This window comes from Protopterus annectens, chromosome 15.part0, assembly GCF_019279795.1.
Source record: "Protopterus annectens isolate FY-2018-M chromosome 15.part0, PAN1.0, whole genome shotgun sequence".
Taxonomy (NCBI): domain Eukaryota; kingdom Metazoa; phylum Chordata; order Ceratodontiformes; family Protopteridae; genus Protopterus; species Protopterus annectens.
In genome coordinates this window covers 690,726,496-690,748,875 of record NC_056749.1, presented here as the reverse complement: position 1 = coordinate 690,748,875, position 22,380 = coordinate 690,726,496, and positions in this window count along the sequence as shown.

Below are 22,380 nucleotides of genomic sequence, written 5' to 3'. Positions count from 1 at the left end.
GACTCCAACAGGCACTGGCAATATTAGTGAGCACCAGAACTATGATATTTTGACCCCTAGTGGGTTCATAAACTATTTGGCCCATGGAATTCCTATTTATCAAATTCAGGAATCTCTGGCATACCTTACATTAAAGGTAGAGATGTACTAATCTATAGCTGGGTAGTTGAAGTCACCTAGGATTATGCATTTATTGCTTATACAAATGTCTTCTAAACCTTCCAGGAATTTGCCATGATCTTCTGGAGACATGGAGGGGGTTGTGTAGCATGCTATAAGCTGATAGCTTGCCTTGTCCATGGTAAACTGAAGTTCAAGGAGTTGATTTGTGGGTCTCTGTGCATCGATATAGACAAGATGTTGTCCTTGACAAATATGGAAGCACTACTACCATTTTCACCTGCCTTGTGGCCATGGTAAGCACAAAATCCAGGTATGGAAGTAGTGCTTTCTTAAAATTTAAACTAAGTCTCTGTAACGACACATATATGAATTTGTTACAAATACAGGAGCATCTCAAGACTGGGCAATTTCTTAATGATACTCCTAGCATTGAGAAAAGCCATCTTAATGTGGTCCAGTTTAGAGTTTGAATAATTTACTAAGTTCAATGTCCATTAGATGAACACTGCCTAGAAAAAGGCATGTCAGGGTAGCAAGGCCTTTTGCCAGTATATAAATACCATTGAATGTGAGATGCACACCATCCCTTGCAAAACAAATTAAACTATGACTCCAGCTATTAATACAGTTAAAGTCAATTATCTTTTCTTTGTAAAGGAAAGATTTCACTCAGGATGAGCATCTTACCTGCATCCATTACATGAGATGTTCTGACATGCTATCTGCATGCACCTTATGATTCTACTCCAGTATGAACCCCCACCATGTCATAGTAATATCTGTCTCAGAAAAGGGTCCTTAGGGCCCTTAAAATGTATGTGATCTGAACACCCAAGAGGTAGCACACAGTAACCCTATCCCTGTCCAGCCTGCTGAGTGGGAAATCAGTATGCCTAACAATTGAGTCATAAATTACTAATACAGTCTTATCATAAATTATTTTAACATTATTACATTGGGAACAAATATGTTTTTGGTGGTTGCAGGTGTGCATGGAGTAGGTGAGTCAAGAGATTTTTACTGAGACCATTTTTTTGCAGGTTCTAGAAAGCTTTTGCAAGTATTTTTGTTGGATATTTTAATGTGCTCTGTATGAAAATGTAGCAGTGGTTGAGTATAGGGTGTCCCTGTGTGATGCTCTCTGGGTATTAATTTCCGAGAGAGAGATGTCTCTATATTAGCGAAGTTTTACACCTCTCACAGACAGAGCCTTCTGTGTCATTTATCAGTCAGCACAAGTCAACCAATATACTGCTAAATATTAGGAAGCTGTTGTTGGAGAGAGAGAACAAGTTTGAAGACCCTCCATAGTGTCCAGTGCTTTAAGTGTTTTCTTACTAAGTGCACAAGGATGCTAAATATTTGCTGGCTATGTGGTGTTAACACAGTGACTCCCAGCACAGCTAGAAATAAATCAGGGTGACCAAGCTCAGATGAGAATAAGCTAATGATATGCTGAGCAACAAACAAACCAATGAAACAATGATGGTTTGGGAGAATTAATTTAATGGGAAAATGAAAATATGCTCACTACCCTTTATTCCTCAGAAACTACAGTAGAGTTGTATGAAATACAGCTCAGCACTCAGTCATGTTATAAATGACAATTAAATAAAGCAAGCGAAAGATGAGAACCAATCAACAAACAACTCTGTAAGAGACAGAGGTGCTCAGACTCTTAAAATATGGATGGATTCTTTCGTAACAATCATTACTACAGTCTTCAAGGTGGCCACAAACATCTGGCCAGACAAACTGTTTAAGTTAAGGAAAAAAAGTTAATGTGATTGCAGTTTAAACACTTCTTTATGAAATTCATTAAGGGATAGATTCCGTAAAGTTCAAAGAATCCAGTGCATTATGTTGATATCAGCAGGAAAAGTGGATAACTATGTAATATGCAAATATGCCACAGTGAATTCAGAATATTTCGGTGCACAATGGAGTATCTCAGTAGTAATGGCACACTATATCACTTGGAGGTATTCTGTTAGTAATAAAAAAAATATATATCTCTGTAAGAACATTATTATTAAAATATGCTAGCTATCACTTATGGATTCCAATTGAATGGATGCATTTTCTAATAAAAATATTACTAAAGGTGATGGGCAAACATGGCCATATCACCACAGATAACATTAATTAGCAATGGTTTTGGGACTTTTGTGGGGAACACAGGTAATGCATACAATACATACCTCTCAACTGTCCAGATTTTCACAGAATGTCCACATTTTTGTCTCTTATGTTTGGTCTGTTCCTCAGAAAATGTATGGTTTTCTGGAAAATCACTGAGGATTGAAATCACTAAATATATATTTGAGTTTCAGATTTCACATCCTTCAGAAAAAGCATGTTAAAACAAAACATGTTATTCTATTTACTTTGTAAGTTTAATATTTAAAATGTGTCCCTATTTTTGGGCCTTTGTTCCCCTATTATATTAGACTTTGTCCAGATTTCATATACTAAGAGGTTGAGTGGTGTGGCATACATCAATGGAAATTGTAAGATAGAAATGTAGACGTACAGTATGGGTGAAGAAGAGGGACACCCAAGAGGTATGTTGGGACAGGAAAAAACAGTGGGGCATAGGCATAAGATTGGCGGTAGCCCTGTCCAAATTGTCATAATGTTCTCGACGGAATCGTTGTAGGGCCCCATTAGTAACTATGAAGTTTGACAACGTCATTCTGTGTACTGCCTGATTATTAGGTTGATGTAAACGCTGGATTTTATCTCGCTGATTGTGGGTTTAAAGTGAATTTAGTGCATTAGAGGAAGTGACGTCAAGGCCACACCTCTGACTTTCTTTGAAATATTTGGCACTAGCATTCACTTTTTTGTTTGTTCTGAAGAAGCTGCAATTGTTTTTTTGGCAGCAAAAATGCTTCTGGATTTTAATAAAGCTGCGTTCAACAAATTATCGGACTAGGTGGTTTGGTGCTATTTTCGACTGCTTCACCTCCTGTTTTTGTGTTTGATTGTTTTGCTTCACTTCAACAGTTTCTCTTATATATATATATATATATATATATATATATATATATATATATATATATATATATATATTTGGTGGGAATTGGCACATTTTTTATTTTTTTAAGTATAGAAGGAAAGGAAAAGCTACCCGTATAACAAATATCACCATGCATGACAGATCTTCTTCTTCTTTCAGCTGCTCCCGTTAGGGGTCGCCACAGCAGATCAACTGTTTTCATTTCTTCCTGTCCTCTGCATCTTGCTCTGTCACACCAACCACCTGCATGTCCTCTCTCACCACATCCATAAACCTTATCTTAGGCCTTCCTCTTTTCCTGTTACCTGGCAGCTTCATCCTTAGCATCTTTTTCCCAATATACGCTGCATCCCTCCTCAGCACATGTCCAAACCAACGCAATCTCGCCTCTCTAGCTTTGTCTCCCAACCTTCCAACCTGGGCTGACCCTCTAATATACTTATTCCTAATCCTGTCCATCCTCGTCACACCCAGTGCAAATTTTAACATCTTCAACTCTGCCACGTCAAGCTCTGACTCCTGCCTTTTTGTCAATGCCACTGTCTTCAACCCATATAACATAGCTAGTCTCACTACCCTCTTGTAGACCTTCCCTTTCACTCTTCCTGGTACTCGTCTGTCACAAATCACTCCTGACACTCTTCTCCACCCACTCCATCCTGCCTGTACTCTCTTCTTCACCTCTCTTCCACACTTACCATTACTCTGAACTGTTGATCCCAAGTACTTAAACTCATCCACCTTCGCCACCTCTACTCCCTGCATCCTCACCATTCCTCTATCCTCCCTCTCATTCACACACATATATTCTGTCTTAGTCCTGCTGACCTTCATTCCTCTTCTCTCTAGAGCATATCTCCACCTCTCCAGGGTCTCCTCCACCTGTTCCCTACTCTCACTACAGATCACAATGTCATCTGCAAACATCATAGTCCACGGGGACTCCTGTCTGATCTCGTCTGTCAACCTGTCCATCACCATTGCAAATAAGAAAGGGATATGCATGACAGATAAACATTAGAAAAAAACAGTAAGGAGAGGTAAATGACATGGATAGTATACTGTACAACATGGGCAATGGAAAGTTGTCAAACAGAGTGGGGACGCATACCAGCCATGCTGAAATGCACAAAAACATATCTACCTATGCACTATCATATTATACCATCTTGAAAACTGTGTGGCAGTTATACCTGCATGTGTATGGCCAATGGTCGATGTATGCTGTGGCGTAATTAACAGAGATCACAGTACACAGTGTATAAATAAACACATATCCAAGTAGTCTGTCAGCAGTACAAGTGTAAGCCAAGCAGTATCACAGATGAGCACATGCAAATTTTGGAATGCTAGATAATTCTAGTAGAGGACAGAGTACAACCTCCAGCCATGCATGTGAAATGCAAGCAGCCAAACACAGTACCAAACAACAGTACTGCAGCAAGGCAGCAAAGTTGTTGCTACATACACAGCTAGGTATACACAACCCAAACAAATGTGTAATGCAATGCATATATGTCACACATATATGCCATGTCAAAGGCAGCACACAACTGCAACCATATATGCATGACTGCCGGCCTAAGTGGAAAGTACATGAAAGCAGTGTCAATACACATACACACACCAATGACATGTTAGAATAATATATGTTCACAAATCTAACAGTACAGCTATATAAAAAATATCAGGTTATACACATGAATTGCAGCAATGTACAATGGTTAACACATGAGAACAAGGATGCATAGCAAGCAGTAGTCAGCAACTTCTGTGCATATGTCCTGCATCTGTATAAGGTCCATAGGTTTGACACATGTTAACCTTGTAAACAAAGTTAATACATGAAAATGAACAGTAATGGCAACAAAGGTAAACATATCTGCAAAATACAGTTTGCACTGTACCTAGAAATGTGGTAAGGGAGATAGACAACCTGGGTCAAAATCAAGGAAGACAACGGTAAAGCAGGGCTAGAGATCTGATGTATTTCAGTATGGTAGCATGGTGCCTGACACACAGGACACTGGCATGGTGATACAGTCCACCCCAGATGGTGACAGTCATGCGGATGAGGCTGCAGATGTGGAAGACAACTTGTCCAGCCATTCTGATAATGGAGGTACTTTGGATGGTGGACAGGCCTGTGGACAACAGATCCATGTTGAAACTGCTGCTGATGTTGACAGGTCCACACAATACAGTGATGCTGTCTGACTCAGTAGATGTAGGTGAGCAGCTGGTGTGCAAGGGCACATGTCATAGAGTGTCTGCCTACTCCTACAGGCAAATGAATATTCCCAGCAACATCATGGGTCTGACATCCATGCACTTGCCCACGCCACAGATCATGTTGCATACCAGCTGGGTGTGCTGCTTGAAAGACATGAGCACAAATATGGTAAGGTAATGGCTTTATTGGCTGTAGAGAATGACAGTATGTAATCTATGGCAAGGTTCATAGAACCCCTGGTCTCTACAGTACTACAGCAGTGCTGTACTAGAAGCAGGGGTTCTGTGGGGGGTGCAAGAAATATTGTTATCTCATCAGGGGTCAACGATGGGCCACCACCAGTGGCAACCCTTGATCTTTCATACCATCGCAACCTGTGGCTGCAAGGAAGATTATGTTAGAGCAAAGTCAGCAGCAGGCCTCATGGGATTTATTGTGACCTCCCAACACATTGATCATGTTGATAATGTTGGACCACTTTTGATTCTTCCATACTGTATTCCCTGCCCGTCCAAGAAGTCTCTGTCCATATTGTCGCAGAATACCTATTTTAATCTCATACTCCTGTGGGGACAACCTGTCACCCCTAGTTCTGTTTGCCATCTGAAAGACAGTGATATGCACATGTTCATATTCACGTGGGGGACCACTTATGGAGATGATTATATGGACAGCTTATGTCACCATAAACAATATGCATTCTTATGTAATGCAAAAGTCTATGAAACACTCACTAAGATAGTAATGTAGCACATAAAAACTTACAACAACGCATGCATACATAACAGTTGTAAGAGCAACATAACTTTTGATATCTATAGAGGCTATTTGGAGGATTCATACTCTATACAGTACATATTCATTGAATGGATGTCCAAACACAGCAGCATCATGCCACAGGAGCCACAGCCTGCATGCATTGCATATTAAAATACTGCACAAACATATGTGTGCAACAGAAATGTATGTTGCTGTAGTTGTAATGCAATTTCAACCTAAACAGACGAGTATTCAAAAATAATCTGTCATATGACATGCTATATATGATGACCTTAAATCAACACAATCATTACTGAGCAAAGAATGCATCCACTTCAGCACAGAGTATCTGCAAATTATGACATGCAAATTATAAGCATCAGAAAACCTCAGGATCCATAAGCAGACCACAGATAGTACCGATCCTTTTTGTACTGACCCAGTCGTTCGCACTCTAGCTTCCAATGGAAGCCTTTTGACAGAATCAAATTATGTCCTCACGTTTCAAACAAATGTTCATATTCCTGGAACCACAGGGGTTATGAAAAAAGTATACATGGCAAAGTCTTCAGCACAAACTATTTTTATAGTGATGGCATTCTTTAGGTTCTAGGTCTTAAACCAAAATTTATAAGTTACAATAAACATAGTAACTATTACATTTGTAATATTTTGTAAACAACTTACAATATCTCAGCAACTGCTCAAGTTACACACATACTGTTAACAGCATTTTATTCATCTAGCTGAGAGGATTCATATGAGGCTAAGGAGTTCTGTCTGTGTTACTTGCTTGTTGATATATTTATAAAAATGTGAAAATTATATCTATGTAAGTTACTATCATAAAACAAAAGTTAATATCTATTTATCTGCACTAGACAGAGGTCAAATATTAATGCAGTTGAGTTTGCCATTGTGTAATCTTTAAGATGAAATCTTTTAAATCCTTGTGCATAGTATGGTTTGGAATTACTGATGCAAATATGAACAAGCAATATTTTATACCTAGAGGAGTTAGTAAGAGTTAACTGCAGATGCACCTGGAGGTGTCACTCTGATGTAATGCATTAAGAACCATCAATGAGTAAGTATCCATAATAGCAAAAGGAATGCATAATACATACAGATGCTATCAGAATCCATAGGTTTCTGTACATAAACCACAGAGTGTATGGAGTCATCCACAAGATATATGGATAATTTGCAAATTCAACATTATGTACTGTTCACTTTTGCTGTTTAAATCTGTCTATACAACTGCATATGGGAAATGACTGCATGTCCTCAATGGAGATGCCAACACCTACAGTATATGCATACAGGTAAATCACACACCACTCCAGTAAATTACAAACATTTGTCATAATGTATGCATTTTCCATAAAAGCATAAATCTAAACAGATACATTTGAAAATGAGTATTGTTAGCATAGGTATTTAATGAGCACATATTCCTCAAAAAACAGAAATGCTAACAGGTTCCAGTTTTTCTCATCAGCTACCTATGACTCAGGTATAAATGAAAGTAAGAGCAGCAATGTGTATCCATCTTTTAAGTACCATTTGAACCATGCATAATTAATGAGGCTCATTAAAATCCCAGGTATTGTAATCCTATTTGAATACGTCCGCTCAAGTTCTCAAAATATGTCGCATTAACCAATAACACTGCATAAGGGGAAGGTGCTCCACACAAGTGCCCAAAAGGTATTGATAAACAGTACCATATGTAACACATGCCCATTATCTGCCAGTGGTCTAATAACAAGACATAAGCGCTATTTTTATATATTGATTTTGATTCATTTTCAGATCTGACCATTGCTACTTGTGAATTGAGTGGAACTTCAGTGAGCAGTTTTCAGATATGACTACTTTTTCCATTGGAGTATCAACATTATCAAGATAGGTACATCCAGGAGGCTTCAACATACCCAGTTGCCCAATTGGACTGAGAAGGAAAACACTCAGATGTTGACCGCCTATGCTGGAGTGGAGCATCACATGAGAGCCAGACCATGGAACTTCGTGATGACTGACATTTGAAACCGGAGTGCAAGGATGCAAAGGAGCTTCATCAAAAAGTTGCCAAGTTGTGTTGTCAATATCTGTGCCCCAGGTGTATCAGATACATGGCTTTTATAATGACTATGTAGCTCTTCTGACAATTAGCTCATCTGGATAAGTAAGAAGATGTGGTGACTGCTCTCCATATAAGTATGGATTCTAATTTATTTAGTAATGTTTATAATGTACATAACATTGAACATTGTAGATGTACATCTGTTTTCCAAATGGATAATTGTCAACAGCTGCGGCATATATGCATGCATAAGTCTGCTAATGCCTAACTAAGCAGCCAATTGTTCTGTGCTCCGTTAACTATTATTTAACTCAATTATGCTTAATATTGCAAAATACCTGTTTTGTAAGGATAAACTGCCAAATGGCTTTGGTATATATGCACTGTAATTGAAGATGTTATACTTTTTTTTTTTTTTTGCTGAATGGCCTGTCAGCTCCATCACTCAATGTACAGTGTTTTTAAAAGCTGTGCACTTCCTACACCAAAAATGTTGTTGCTAGTTAGGAACAAGTAATGTTCCACTTCTTCTTTGTTTAAAGTAGTGATTTACACAGTAGTTTGTGATTGTGGTGCTCCAACGCTGTTTTGTTACATCCCTGGTCCTAGTACAGCCCAGGTTTTTATCTTTTGTTGGCAGGCTACTATTGGCTATGCTGTTGTCCAGTGAATTACAGTATTGTATAATTATTTGTGTGGACTGCAGACCATTGTAAAACTTTGTTCATTTAATTGCAGTTTACAGTCCTTGTGTGCCTCACTTCTGACTGAATGCACATGGAATCTGTTGTGTTGGTTTATGTTAGCATACTGCAGTGTTACTCTGAAATGAACTGCTACTCTACAGCTACTCTACGGCTCACACATTTGCTTAGGCTCTAACATCAGTCCATGTTTTCCTGCTTTCTGTCCAGCTTTTATTTACAGGCTATTTGTGTTATTTACTTTTGCATGACCTGCAGGTGCTCATTCTAACCTTTTTTCTCTCCCCTTTTATAAAGTTGTGTCCAAGGCTTAATCTATCTGCCACCCTCCTACTCCTGAGAGAAACTGCCACCAAGCTAAATGGGCAGTCCCAACTGTACCTCATTAAGCAGGAAATGTACTTGTCCACATGACTTTTTGTTATTGTAATTATAGTGGTGTACATTGCCCTCATTCACTCCACTGCATCCCCAGGCTGCTATATGCTCCCCAGTGAATTACTTGCTCACATTTGTTACGCAGTAACCCCATCCCCTTGGCCGTATATGTACTAGCTGTTCCCACTCTTATTCTCTTCCTGGACACTGACAGTATCCTTTTCTCTTTACCTAAACTCTCACATCTGTGTTATCAGGTTTCCCCACTCCATTTGTTGCTGGAGCCTGCACCCCACCCCCCTCCCATTTAACTTACTCACTATAATTTTTTTGTCCCCTAGCCACTCTTCTTACCAAGCTTTTTCTCCTCTCCTATCCTCCTTTCTCCCCTCACTCTGATCTAGGTAGCCACACTAAAAACACAACTTAACTGAAATGCCTGAGACTTCTACGTTTGCTTCTTTTCTTTCCCTAGCACTCCATAGTATCCTTTCTTAATCCTATGTGCTTGCCTTTGCTGATTATTTTCTGAAGGGCCCTATGCCTTGTGTGCTGTCTCTGGTTCAACCCATCCCATTTGCCCTTGCTATGCTCCGGCTCACTCTGCTCCCCTACCCTACCCTACCCCCATTCCCACCATCCCTGCTTTCATTACATTTATACCTAGCCAAACCACACCCCTCCTCTTCTCAACCAATCCACACCCATCTTTCAATTAACTTCACTATTGCAACCTATTCTCTCCACCCCTCACCTCTCTTTCACTCTACTCCCCACTCCCACCCACACATCATGCACTTCTTTTACTCCTTAATTACTAACATACTTCTAATCCACTTACATTTCCTCACCTACAACTTAACCTCCCTTCACTCATACCAAGTGAAACACTTCCACTCTCCAACACTTCCACTATCCACTCCCTAGTCACAATCCCACACTTATAGTAACATTAAGGCACAGCTCTATAATCACACAACTTCTCTCCTACAACCTCTCAAATACTTAAACACCCACCATTCTATCTCCCCAGGCTACAAATACCATAAATTAACAAACTTAGATCTCATCTACTACACTCTGCTACACAAATCAAACTCAAAGCTGACATCCATCCAAATCCTGGTCCCATTAATTACTTCTTTCAGCCCCTACAACCTTTACCTGGTCCCACTCCAACTACCTCTATTCAGTCTATCATACATTCACATCCTTCCAGAAACCTCTAACTCTGGTCTCCTCCTAATCTTCATAGCATCTTAAATAAAACAAGTGAATTCCAAGCTGCCCCTGAAAGCTACTCACCAGATATAGCTGTGATAACAGAAATCTGGTTAAAGCCCCATATTAAGAACAGCAAAATTGTCACAACAGGCTATAATATCATAAGACAGGACAGACTAAACAAAAGAGGTGGGGGTGTTGCTGTTATGTTTAAAGACACGCTCAAAGTTGTACAAATAAACTGCACCCCCAACCCACCCAACTCTGAAATATTGACTACTCACCTAGATATCAACTCTAACAAAGCAATAATCATCATAGTCACATAACTTCCTCCAGCCAATAACGTTTCCATCATTGAAAATCTACTTTCCTGGGCATGTACCAAATTCAACCGAGAAACTATTGTGCTTGGTGACTTTAACCTGGATTGGCACACCTGTTCTTCCAATAACCCCTCCAACTTTCTAAATTTCTTCAACATCACTCAAACAATAACCTGTCCATCGTGTACAGACAAACACTTAAGCAAGAAGTCAACATTAGACTGGATCTTAACTAACAAACCTAACCTAAGTTACTTAGCTGGTTGCTACCTGACTCCCTCAGTGACCATTCTCCAACCTTTTTATACAGGAAATGCATACATTCCCAAGGCAACATCTCTTATAAATACATCATTAACAAGAAAAACTTCTCCCCCACTACTTTTAACCTCCTACTCCAGCAATGTAACTGGACCTCACTTAAACACCTACATTTAGATGCAGCTGTTCAGTATTTCAACAACACTTTCCTTACAACACTTAACAACCATTCCCTCACTAGTAAAGTGTGCACTAAAGCTAAACCCCTTCCTTGTCTAACCAAAGGCATCAAAATACTAATGAAGTGCAGGGATAAAGCCTGGTCAGATTATCATACATCCAAAGACAAACCTGAACTCTTAACTTATCAACAACTAAGAAACTTAACAAAGAAATAGATCAAAAAAGACAAAAAAGCTTACTTCCTATCCTGTCAACAGAAATAACATAATAACCCCAAAAAATTCTGGCAATCCATCAACCACCTTCTCAACCCTGGTAGTACTCCAACCACTCCCCCATTCACCTCAAACAACTCAGATCCTATTTCAACACAATTCAAGTCTCACTTCATAAATACCATCACCTGCCTACTAGACAGCCAACCAACTGAATCTCTCACAGTTCCACCCACACCCCAGAAAATCTCAACCCCTTCACTTTTGCACCCATACAAACTAATTACATAAAGACTCTCTTAACTAAACTTAAACTCTGCTGAATTGCTGCAGACAGAGTTCCAAATGAATTTCTAAAACTTGCCGCTGGGTCAATCACCTACCCAATATCTATTTTGATTAATCACTCTATTACAGAACAATATGTTCTACTTCTATGGAAAATATCTCACATCATACCCCTTCACAAAGGTGGACCCTCCAAAGCACTAGTTAATTATCATCCTATAGCCATCTTCTCCCCCCTTGCAAAAATCTTACAAAAATACATCCACAAGCAACCCATTAACTATCTCCTTAATAATAATCTACTTTCCAGTTCTCAACATGGCTTTAGACCTATACATAGTACTAGCACTGCCCTACTAAAATTCACTAGCACTATTTATCATCTCACGAACAAAGGCCAACTTGTTTCATCCATCTTTCTTGATATATCCAAAGCCTTTGACACCGTATCCCACCAGCTTCTACTTAATAAACTGTCTTCCTATGGCCTCAGGTCATCATCACTAACTTGGTTCTATAGCTATCTTTCCAATCAACAACAGACTAAAAAATGGGAAAACTCACTTCCCCCCTACTCCCCATCTCTGTGGGTGTACCCCAAGGTTCGATACTTGGTCCTTTTCTTTTTATCACAATCACAAACAACCTCAGCTCTGCAACTCAACTAGCATCCATAGTACAGCTATTCCAATGATGCTACACTTATCTGCTCAGCCACCTCACCCCAGGAACTCCAACTAAGAATGCAATCAGCTTTTCAGGACATTGAAAAATTCCACTCTCAACACCAACTCATTCTAATCTCCAACAAAACTAAGATTATAGTTTTCAGTAATAAAAGACTCAAACCTTTCCAGTCCCCTCTCTCAATCTTCTCTACAAATGCCATCAAAATAGTACTCGTTAGCCACACTAAACTTGTATGTGTTACTATAGATGACAGTCTAAAATTCAGTAAACATACTGCACTAATAATCAAGAAAGTCCAAATCAAACTAGGTACCCTATACAGGGTCAAACCATACCTTAGTCCAAAAGCCAGGCTTGCCACTGTCCACTTACACCTGCTATCCTCCCTCCTGTATGGTTCACTAATACTCACAAACCTTCAAAAGTCAGACCTCAACAACCTAGAATCATATTATGAGAAGATTGCCAAATATGCCACTAATCAACCACACAGATCTCAACACTGCTCAGCTCTCATGCAGTTAAACTGGCTAGAGCTCCCCAAACATTTATCACCAAATCAACTAACCTTAGCCCACAAAACAGTCAATCATCCTAGTAACTGCCTTTCTATTTCCAGCTTAGTCCAACCTAGTACCACTCTCAGATCTCTTAGATCTTCAAACAAACTTTTGCTAATGGTTTCCAACTCCCACAACTTTCATGGTGACTCCATCTATTCACATAAAATATCCAAACTCTGTAACACTCTTCCTGAGACCATAGCAAAAATCCCTAACCACCATCAGTTCAAACTTCTCCTAAGGGAACACCTTGCTAATCATTGACTGTACTATTGCCACTCTCCAGGCTAATTCTTTCCCATTTCCATTACATTTACCCCAACATTGTTCACCTTTCCATACCGCAACTCTTGTTACTTTGTGGCAACCCCAGCACCCTCCTCACTCTACCTGGACTTCTTATTTATCTTGTCTTGCAGACTCTTTCATCTCTGCACCACATCAGTGATTTGCAGAATTAGAGACATCTTCAGCTACTTATACATGTTTTCAAACATACTGTGCTCATAACTGTACCTGCATATGATATTTGACTGTGTGCTGAATTCATTATATTTTTTTCTGCTCAATTGCATCTTCTGTTATTGAATTTGTTTTTGTTTTATTTTGTATATAAATCACTATTGTTTGTATTGTACTATTTGTGGGGCTTTTCTCCCTGGGTGTCCACTGTAAACAGGCCCCTGGCCCAATCAGACACTGCCCAGTTAACAAATGTAATAAATAAAATAACTAAACATATAATGACATCATTTCACACATCTACTACAGCCATGTATCACTGATGCCTATAGTGCCTAGGCTGCTGACAATTATGCATTTCATAGTTATTTCTTATACTACAAAAGTTTCACCTAGTCTACGTGTATATGTGTAGATACTAACTCCTAAATAATTACTTTACTTACTTCTTCTTAATAAAGTGAAAATTCTTATTACAGTAACTTTTGTTTAAGCCAAGAGGAGTACCTGTCTGACTGCTTACACATATCTTCTCATTTATGTGTTGAGAGGTGTTATTCTTTAGATTATAATGGTCAGTACCGGTTATGTGTTGGATACTTCTGTATTCAGTCATTATCTGCAGGAATACATGAAGTAAGTGTTTGTTAAGAAGGAATGTGCTGTTAGCTTGGCCTGTTTTATAGGCCAGCATGCCTATATTTTGCCATGCTGTGGGTTCAACTCAATATAGTAGAAACATATCATATTGTCATCTTTGTGCATTTCACACATTGTCAAATAGCCTTCTCTACATAACTGCTTATTGATGTTAATAGTTATTTTGTGCAAGCTTATGAATAACTTGGTTATTTGTCAAGTTTTATAAATATCTTTGCAATTTGCAATGTTCTGTTAACAGCAACTCTTTAAGTACAGGTTTATGTGTAAAGCTTGCAACAGACTGCTATATTTCTGACAAAAAGTTTTGTGTAATATGGCAAAAGTGCTATCAAGTGTGGTATTGTCATTCATTATTAAATCACTTCAACAACCACCTCATCCTTATCTTTTGCAGGAGTCAGATGGTCAAATTTAGAGTTGACATTGTGAACAGGGATATACAGCAATGTATGCATTTGATTTGTGATGTGCAATTTGCCAGGGAATATCTTTAAATGTAGTACTCCCACATACATCACTGTGTCCCTGATGTAGAGCACCTTGCATATCTCTGTTAACAAAAGCTATGTGATATATGTCACTGTCCCACTTTCTGAGGAATTAAAGTTTTCATTTTCTGTTACTGGTTGGGACCACAGGGCTGACATAATTCATTCTTGCAAATTATTTACCTAAATGCCCAACATGCTGTTCCTTTAGGAAATCATAAGTCATAATCCATATTAGTAACCCATCCCTGCAAATCCATAACCCAAGTCTTTTTACTGCACAAGATGGCTTAGCTAATTAGGTAGGTGTCAGGATTAGAGAGTGGACGTACATTAGAGTTGCAGATTTGAACCTCAGGTCTTCCCATCTGTATTTAACTCTGTTCAAAGATGTAAAGGCCTGCATGTATAACATTTTAAAATATGTATGGTGATTTTCTGATGTTCTTCAAAAAGAAGCTTTTAGAACCTGATCTAAGTATTGTATATCCCTGTTATTTGAGGACCACATCATTCATACTTGCTCTTTTCTTTTTACAGGTGATGAGAAGTGGATCCGAAACATTGCCCTGTGCATTGAGTGGATGCATAAGCTTGAGGAGCAGTGGAGGGAGAAATGTTGCTTAAGTTTTCTTTTTTTTTTAATAAAATGTATATGATCCTTGTTACAAGCCTGTATTTTTTTACATTGCCATGTATACTGCTTAGAATGCCAGAATACCCATCATGGGTCAGTAAATAAGTATGATAATCACTATACCTGTGCTTGGATGTCTGATTGTAATGCAAATGTGTTTAAAAATCATTTAGCAGCAAGATGTTTAACAAAGATAGCTTTTTAAATATAGGCCACAACCTAAATGACAGTCTGGTTTGTGTAACTGTCACACACACACACACACACACACACACACACACACACACACACACACACACACACACACACACACACACACACACACACACACACACACACACACACACATGTTGAGTTGGTTGTTTTACGTATAAGTATTACACTTCTATATGTGGATGTGGTGCTCAGTGACTGATCTATTGTGCATAGTCTGCCTATTCACATACTGAATGGTATATTCTGTATAAGTGTTCACAGTGCTGTTGGCAGACTGTGTGGCACCCCCTTCAGTTCTACATTGGTATTGCATCTGCCTACAACACCTTGGATGTTTTTGTGACAACATAACTGGATCCTGCTTTTGTGAATTTTGTAGAGTATTGATTGCTAATAAATGTAGGTAGGTCATGCATTCAGTTTTAGAAAGACAATGCTATTTGTACAACATATATGTAGGTAGGTCATGCATTCAGTTGTAGACAGACAATGCTTTTTGTACAACATATACTAGATTCTCATTTGTTGCAGGCTGTGACTGTGTTTATGCCTGAATATTATTACTATTTGTTACTGTTGTATTCCTTATATTGATGTGGGGTCAGCCAATGACCATGCTGCCTGGCTCAGATGTTTGTCATAGGGCTTGCATATGTTCCACAATGCTGTCATCTGACTTGTCTTTATTTTAACAATATTAATTGGTGACTGCTCCTATGACTCATTGCATGCACAGACTACAATTTAAATTCACACACAGACATAAATACTCAGGGGACACATGCAAGGGAAAAATAATGGAAATAATGAAATCCTGTTAGACATTCATCTGGACAGTTTACTCAGCAGACAACATTATTAAACAGTGCAGGTCCCAATGCTAATGCTATATTGTCATTTACAAGCTTTGATTTTGTCAATATTTTGGCAAATTTCAGTTATGGTAATGTTGCATGAGGCAGTGTCAGAGCATGCTTCTATTCAAATGTCAGGATATGTTACATGTGCTTGCTTTACATATGATTGCCATGTTGGCCAATACATGACTGTTCAGGTCATGTCATGATTTCCAGTGATAAGCTATGTCATGCATGCCATTGCAGGGCCTTGATTGAACTGCTCACATTGTGTGACGGATGCAGTCTCCCTGACATGTTTTGTTATTGAACATGTCCATAAGTATAGATAAAGTGACATAGGGAAGGTGTTGTGTGCAGGAGGAGCTATTCACTACCAGCAGTTCTGTTGATTATAATTGTGTTACTTGCTAATGTTTGCACCATTTCAGCTCTAACTGTGTGTTAAATCAGAACTTTAATGTATGCTAATTCACCTTCTGTCTAGTATTTCTAGATACAAAACTCACATGTGGACAGGATGTTAATTAATGCATCTTAAATTGCAGATGTGTACAGCAGTTTCAATTTTAAGGTCAGCTATGATCTTCGTGGGAATGTGTGGCATAATAGACATTTGCTTTTCATTGTTATGATATTGACTGCTGACATACATTGTATATGGTGGTACACTGAATTATGGTCATAACGTATTTTAACATTTCTCGGGACTGTTTTCTGCCTGTTCATTGTGTCACAGTGGGTATGTTATGCAAATGTGTAGTATCAGGTATGCATATGTAATTTCTGTCCTGTGTTGTGATTCATCTTCACAGAGCATGGGACATGTGGATGAGTGCCACTCATACATAGATGATGAGCACATGCCAGGCCACTGCTGGAATCCATGACAATGACAAGGATGATGAAGAAGTTGGACTTGCACCTGCATGTGCCATCATTCCTACTGCACCCCAAAGGAGATTATGCAAGGAACAACAGAGAGATGACCATTGGGAACAGATCCAGGTGGTTGTGGCCAATGTGTTTTGAATACAGATGAGGGGTATGATGGGTGATTTTTTTTTCTGGACATGGCAGAGGCTATGTGCATCTCATTCAGGGAGATAGCTTGAGAGATTATTTGTGATGTTCATCCCCATCAGGAGAGTTCTTCAGGTCCATAAGTATTGTCTGTGTGCTCCAATTGTGTAATGCTGCCAATATCCTGTTTGCCATATAATTGATTGGACTGTTGTGCATGTATACCACATAGCTGCCATGCTTATGTGTTGCATGTACAAACATACAATGCAGATATCATCATGTGACATTTAATTATGATTCAGTGAGTGCATGACACACAGTAACACATTACACTTTCCTTCCACATTTAGCTATCCATGCACTGTGGCAGTTAACCTGCAGCTACTGCTACAAAAACTAGTAGAAAGGCAGGAATTATTTCCAAGATAGGATTTAAGTATCATTGCATTTATCTTCTCAGTATATTGGGGACCTAGTATTTTCTTAGCTTTAACATTAAGCTTATGAAACATCTTGAAAAAAAAAATAAGACAATATATTTCCTTATTCATGAATTTTTGTTCAGGCCATCATCGTTAAATAAAAAAGTATTTTTTAAAAAAAGCTCTAAGATGCACCTCAGAGTCCCCAGACCCCTGGCTTAACTAAGTTACTTCCTCCAGATTTAAATTGTACTGGAGATCTGGCCAGTTACAGTGGGCTATATTCCAAAAGATAGTTGTGAACTGTGCAGCACTCAGGAGGAAGACTTCAGCGCACCAGCTGAAGGTGGCATTTCAGAAGGTACAGCACAAGCAATCCACATATTTAACTATATTCAGCGTATGATAATTACAGATTCTGTGCATACCTGTCAGCTTCAAAAACATATTATGCGATCCCAATGAAACTTAAATGTGACAAACTGCTATACTGACTCTGTTTCTGAAATCCTCGGTGACTACCATACGGCAAAGCAAGGAACAGAAGCTATTCCCCTGGAATCCTATGGTATCCGTAATAATGCCAATGCAAAAGATGCTACCTGCAGTGAATAAACTGTAACAGGCTGAGGTACTGCAGGTTATAGAGGAAGATGTGGCTGTGTGTCCTAGAAGGCAGTCAGCTAGACACAGAACAAGGCTGCAATTAAACCTACTTTCAGAAAAACAAATAATTGACAAGTACCATGTAGACAGACAGCTGGTGCCAGCTGTGTCTGTGTGGACATTGTGAGGCAACTCCATCCCTCTCAAAACAAAAGTGTGCCTGAATCTAGATGTACTGGCATTCAGGACATTCCAAAAATACATGGGAGATGCTGTAGGAGTGTCACAGACAACTGCCGGTTATATCCTGTTAAAATTACTGGCAGCAATGTGCAACAAGGTAGATATACACATATACTTTCCAGCTATCCCCATGGAGAAGAAAACTATTGTGGACCAGTTCTATAACCTCACAAACTTTCCACATGCACTTGATACAATAGACTACACTTACATCCCTATTAAGACCTCTATGCATCCAGGAGCAGGCAGATACATCAACAGAAAGGTATGGCTATCACTGAACTGCTAAGTTGTGTGTACAGCAGATGGCAGCATAACAAATATCACGGCAACACACCCTGGGAGTGTCCATGATGCTGCCATATGGAGTGAAAGTGGTCTGAGGGTCACATTTAAGTAAGGTGAAATACCTGAGGGAATACTACTGGGTAAGTAAAGTAACTCCGTTAGGATATAAACTAAGGACATCGCTATCAACATTGTCCATTACGACAACTTATATGTTCACTCTCCACTAGAGGTGACTGTGGTTATCCACTCGAGCCATGGCTAATAACCCTGTACAGGTAACCATCAAACTATGCAGAGGACACCTACAATAGAGGGCATACAACAACTCAAAATACCATTTAGCATGTGTTTGATGTACTGAAAGCTAGAGTCAGATGTCTGGACACATCCAGGGTGCACTACAATACACACCTGATAAGATAGCAGGGATGATAACTGTGTGCAAAATGCTACACAATATGCTGACAACAGCACATGGCAGTCTTCCAGCTGCAGATGTGGGTGAACTACCCCAAGAACCCCACATGTCTGAAGATAACATTCCACAGCTATCAGAGGAGGAGTAGAAAGATACAGGGTGCAGAAGAAACAGGCCTGGGTGACAGAGGGTATGACCACAGGTCCAGGCACAAGCAACAAGGCAGTATCTGACACACACCTTTGAGTCATAACAAGCCACTCATACAGAAGTATGCACATTAAACACTGATGTTCAGATGTCGCCCCACCACAGCAGCACAGGTTGCATCTAATGGCAATTACCCAGTAGATGTACACACTGAGCATCAGACATAACAACATAATTCTAACATATAACAGTATGAACATATACAAATCTATGCCAAAAAATGAACTGAAGAAACATAGATTAAAACAGAAGTGGAAGGCCCAAGGAAACAAACTGCTTCAGGTAAAATGCAAAACTGTAATCTAGAAACCTTTTGAAATAAAAACTTGTTTAAAACTATGAGAGATAAGTGCTTTCGTTCACAAAAATACATGAACTTCATCAGATAAACATTGCTGGAAGTACACACACAATTTGTAACTTTTGTGTTCAATCACATGACCACCAAGCCCCCAGGAAATGAAGCATCATCTTAAAGGAGCCATCACATAGAAATTCACAGTGTGTAGCATTGAGTCAATTCAATTGGCAAAATCTGAAAACAAGGAAAAATATATAAAAAATATAAATATATATAAAAATAGTATAAAATAATATAAAATGCACAAAATGCTATAAAATGGATTTCCTATAAAATCAGAAAAATGAAGACAAAAGTATGTAAAAATATGTAAAATATAAACCTTGTATTTAGGGCTCATCTTTCCAGTACTTTTAACTTGAAATATATTAATTGAGTCCAGGACAGTTATTAGCATTCAAATGCAGTTGCCAATATGGCTCATGTTTTTCCAGTAATAAGGTCCATGGACTTTCATTACTGTTGGAAGTTATTTGTGCTACACACTGAATTTCTTTGTGGTGGCTCCTTTAAGATTATGCTTCATTTCCTAGGGGCTTGGCAGTCATGTGATTGAACACAAAAGTTACAAACTGTGCGTGTACTTCCAGCAATGTTTATCTGATCAACTTTGTGTATTTTTGTGAATGAAAGCGCTTATAGCTCATAGTTTTAAACAAGTTTTTATTTCAAAAAATTTCTAGATTAAAGTTCTTCTGGATTTTACCTGCAACAGTTTCTTCCCTTATATACAAATCTATCACAACATGGTTCATCAACTCAGGCTGCAAGTGACACAGGTATGAATACAGACTCATATATTGTATGTATGTGTATGGCAGACAACAAGGGACAAACCTCTATGAAAGGCATTCCTATCTGTCCACTATCAAAATATTCAAGCAGGAAACCATTTCAGGACAAAATGCAATATCATAAGCAACATATATCACTGTAAATCATGGATAAACTATAATGTACTAAATGGTATCACTGTAAAGCATAGATAATCTGTAATGTACTAAATGGTATCACTGTAAAGCATAGATAATCTGTAATGTACTGAATGGTATCACTGTAAAGCACAGATAATCTGTAATGTACTAAATGGTGTCACTGTAAAGCATAGATAATCTGTAATGTACTAAATGGTATCACTGTAAAGCATAGATAATCTGTAATGTACTAAATGGAATCACTGGCATAGATAATCTGTAATGTACTAAATGGTATCACTGTAAAGCATAGATAATCTGTAATGTACTAAATGGACTCCCTATCGTTAGTAAAAATGTTAAACTCCAGTGACATCAGACTTCACAACAACCAGACAGATGACATTGTCAGTGGTCTAAAGTAGTCATCATTGCAATGGGGTGAGACTGACACTACCAGACAAAGTGAATCAACTATGACTGTTACTCTAACACAGTCTAGGGTGCCCATGCTGACAGCTTATGCTGCAGTCTAGTTTGCCCTTACCGCATATGGAATCACTTAGCCCAGGTTGCTCCACAGAAGAAAACTGATGAGACGATGCCAGCGCGTGGAGACACACTGTGGGAAGGAGCATAAGTGTGAGATGACTGTCTGGTTGTGACTGTTGGGTGCACATCAGATTGGCCAACAGCAGAAATGTGTGCAAGTTTCAGCATATTGATACCCGATGGGCAAGGTTTGATCTGCTGAGAGGAGGCCTGCCTCTCCCCTGTGACAATCAGCTAAGCACAGTCAGGGCACGCAGAGCCCTGCTTATACAACAATTCTACTGTAGTACTGTCTCAACCAGGGATTCAGCAGACCATGCCACAGATAACATGCTTCCATTCAGTGCAGCCAATGATGCCATTACTTCACTGTGTTTGCATTTATATCCTTCATACAGCACACTCAGCTGATGTGCAAAATGATCCATGGCAGGAGCAAGTGCAATGATGTTAGATGACATCACTCAGAATGTTCATTTGCCTGTGGTTGTAGGCAAACACTCTCTGACACATGCCAAAGACATCAGCTGCATGCCTTCATCTACTGCAATGAGCAGTTTTGATGTGCTGTGGGTAAGTGTTAACATGACCAGTAGACTCAACATGGGTTTGTGGTTCACAGCCTCATCCTGTCCACTATCTGATGTCCCCTCATTGTCAAAATGGCTGGACAAGTGTTCCTCAACATCTGAGGCTACAGCTTCATCCACATGACTGTCACCATCTAGGCTGGACTGTATCACCAAATCTGTACCATGCATGCCAGAGGCCATGCTACCATACTGAGATACATCAGATCCCACATTGGGATCAGTGGACATGCTAAATGAAGAGACAGATGACACAGGTTAGGAAAATGGGGTCTATATTAGAACACAGAACATTCAAAATGTTGAGTGTTCTAATATCGAACACTAGGAATCGAAAATTTAAAGCATCGAACATTCAGAGCAGCAAAT